We start from the raw sequence: 3,573 nt of genomic DNA on the forward strand, positions 1-3,573 counted from the left end.
GCTGGGAATTGAACTCAGGACCTCTGGAAGAGCAGCCAGCATTCTTTTTTTTTTTTTTTTTTAATTTATGTGCATTGGTGTGAGGATGTCAGATCTTGGAGTTACAGACAGTTGTGAGCTGCCATGTGGGTGCTGGGAATTGAACCCAGGTCCTTTGGAAGAGAAAGCAGTGCTCTTAACCACTGAACCATCTCTCCAGCCCCACAGCCAGCATTCTTAACCTCTGAGCCATCTCTCCAGCCCAAGGTTTTTATTATCTCAAGTTATTAGTTGAGGTACAGAGTGGGGCCAGGGATGGCTCTACAAAAAGCTAAGACTAGCCCAAGACAAATAGTCTGTAAACCTACAAAACTTCAATCCCCCCACAGTACTGAAATTCCAAGCATTCCATTAGTCACTGCAGACACAGAAACTCCTCACAGGAGGTCTGTTGTTGTTGTTGCTCAGGGCAAGACAGTTTCTTTTCCGGAAGTTCTGCCTACATTTGTCAGGCAGCTGACAACTACCTTTAGCTCCAGGCCTAAAGGATCTGATGCACACTGGCTTTCTTGGGCACATGATATATAGATATATAATTAAAAATGAATCTGTTTTTAAAAATGAATCTATTCTTTAAAAATAAAAGATTTATTAGGCAAGTGAGATGGTGCAGGCCACTGAGATGTATTCATTTGCCAGGCTATGGAGGCGCGCACCTTTAATCTCAGCACTTGGGAGGCAGAGGCAGGTTGATTGCTGTGAGTTCGAGGCCAGCCTGGTCTACAAAGAGCATCCAGGACAGCGAAGGCTACAGAGAAACCCTGTCTTGAAAAACAAATTTGGGGCTGGAGAGATGGCTCAGCGGTTAAGGGCACTGACTGCTCTTCCAGAGGTCCTGAGTTCAATTCTCAGCACCCACATGGTGGCTCACAACCATCTATAATGTGATCTAATGTGCACTGTATACTTAGTAAATAAATATTTAAAAAAGAAAAAGAAAAACAAATTTAAAAAAGATGTATTTATTTATTATGTATACTATGCTCCATCTGCATGTACACCCGCAGGCCAGAAGAGGGCACCAGATCACATTATAGATGGTTGTGAGCCACCATGTGGTTGGCGGGAATTGAATTTAGGACCTCTGGAAGAGCAGACAGCGCTCTTAAGCGCTGAGTCATCTCACCAGGCCCCCCTTTTTATTTTATTTTTATTTTATGTAATTTGTCTGGAAGTATGTCTGTGTACCACCTGTGAACATAGTGTGTGAGGAAGCCAAGAGAATGTTGGATTTCCTGGAACTGGGAACTATGGATGGGGATGATTGTGAGCCCCCGTGTGGGTTCTGGGAATTGAACCAGGGTCCTAATCAGAAGCAACAAGCCCTCTTTTTTTAAGTGCGCAAGTCAATATGGGGCAAGGGCCTAAGCCAGCCTAGAAGGAGGGATAATAGGACCCTTCTGTGAGCACAGGCTTTCCCCCACCGGAGCACACCTCACTTGCATTGGTTTCCAAAAGTTTCATTTTATTTTTTATTTTTTTGGTTTTTAAAGACAGGGTCTCTCTGTGTAGCCTTGGCTGTCCTGGACTTGCTTTGTAGACCAAGCTGGCCTCAAACTCACAGAGATCCGCCTGCCTCTGCCTCCTGAGTGCTGGGATTAAAGGCGTGCACCACCACGCCCTGCTCAGCCAGGCTGTTGCTGCTGCTGCTGCTTTTTCTTCTCCTTCTCCTTCTTCTTCTTCAATATTTATTTATTATTTATACAGTATTCTGCCCACATGTGTGCCTACCCACCACAAGAAGGCACTGGATCTCATTACAGATGGTTGTGAACCACCATGTGGTTGCTGGGAATTGAACTCAGGACCTCTGGAAGAGCAGACGGTGCTCTTAACCTCTGAGTCATCTCTCCAGCCCCTCACCCAGCCTTCTTGATGGTTTTTCTCAGGTGCCTGCACAGGAAAGGTCAAGGAAGCGGATTAGGCCTTCAGCCCCTGTGCTTTCTTTTCTTTTCTTTCTTTTTTTAAAAGATTTTATTTATTTTATGCATGAGTTGCTCTTTCTGCATGCACACCTGCGCGCCAGAAGAGGGCACCAGATCACATTACAGATGGTTGTGAGCCACCATGTGGTTGTGGGAATTGAACTCAGAACCTCTGGAAGAACAGCCAGTGCTCTTAACCCCTGAGCCATCTCTCCAGCCCCTCTCTGTGCTTTCTTTCAACACATCTAGAAAACAGTTTCTGAGGATTGTTAGGTATTTTCTGTGGACAAATGAGGAAGTTCAAGCCCGATTAAAGTATGAAGGCAGTTTTCTTAGAGGGCAGCTCTCGCACGGGTTCACTGATCTTACAGGAGGAGGTCGGGGAAGTGGCCATGCAGACGGGGAGACAGAAAAGGGGGAGCAGAGAGACAAAATATATATATATAGAGAGAGAGAGAGAGAAGGAGGAGGAGGGGGAGGGGAGAGGAAGGAGGGAGAGGAGGAAGGGAAGGAGGAGGGGGAGGAGGAGGGGGAGAAAAATGCAGAGAAAGAGAAGCAAAATGTCTGGGTTACATAACGAGGAGCCTCTGGGTGAGAGGAAGCCCACAGCCTGGCCTGGAATGGGTTATACCAGCCCAGCCGACAAACAGGCAGGGACCGAGGGATGCTGGGAGAACCTGCAGGCCAGGTCCATTTTGATAAGTTAAATAGGCACCTCAGCTGCTCGTTCCGGGCCTGAAACCCAACAATAGTATGTGGATCTTTCTAACTTGCTTCCTCTCTTTCTACACTACAAAAGAAAACCCTAGAGCTCGGTGTGGGTGGTTGCTCACATCCGTAATTCCAAAACTTGGACAACAGAAACAATGGAATTGTTATAAATTCAAAACCAGCTTGGCCCCTGGACCTGGTGGCACATGCCTATAGTCCCAGCACTCAGGGAAGCAGAGGCAGGTGGATCTCGGTGAGTTCAAGGCCAGCCTGGTCTACAAAGTGAGTCCAGGACAGCCAAGGCTACACAGAGAAACCCTGTCTTGAAAAATCTAAAAAACAAACAAACAAACAAACAAAACCAATTGTAGAGGAATATTAATTCAGAACATGGCTATTCTGGGGAAAAATCATATCCAATGACCTTCTAGGTCTGTGTGATCCATCTGGAATACAAACACGCCTTTAATCCAGGAGACAGGGGCAAACAGATATGAGGTCAAGGCCAGCCTGGTACAGAGCAAGTATCAGGTAAAGAAAAGCTTAGGTCCAAGCATGGTGGTACATGCCTATAATCCCAAACGAGGGGGTAAAGTTACTTTGCAGAAGGAAGCACTCATATTGGAAAGTGATGTCTAATTGAGTAGCAGAAAAGGTGACAAATCAGAGATTTGACAGAATAGGATACGCCCAACTCTCATGAGAAGAGAGAAGAAAGGGAAGCCACTTAAGAGGCAGTTTTACAGAGCGAGCAGGCAGTTTTACCAGGACAGTAGTAGAGAGGTGGGTTGTAGAGAGAGAACTCAGGTGAAGACGGAATGAGCCAGAAAATGAGAAGAAGCCAGAAGACCAGATTGCTGAGTTAGTTTGAGGCCAAGCAGACAATTCCGGGAGAGAG

The sequence above is a fragment of the Acomys russatus genome, chromosome 29, assembly GCF_903995435.1.
Source record: "Acomys russatus chromosome 29, mAcoRus1.1, whole genome shotgun sequence".
In the NCBI taxonomy this organism is placed as follows: domain Eukaryota; kingdom Metazoa; phylum Chordata; class Mammalia; order Rodentia; family Muridae; genus Acomys; species Acomys russatus.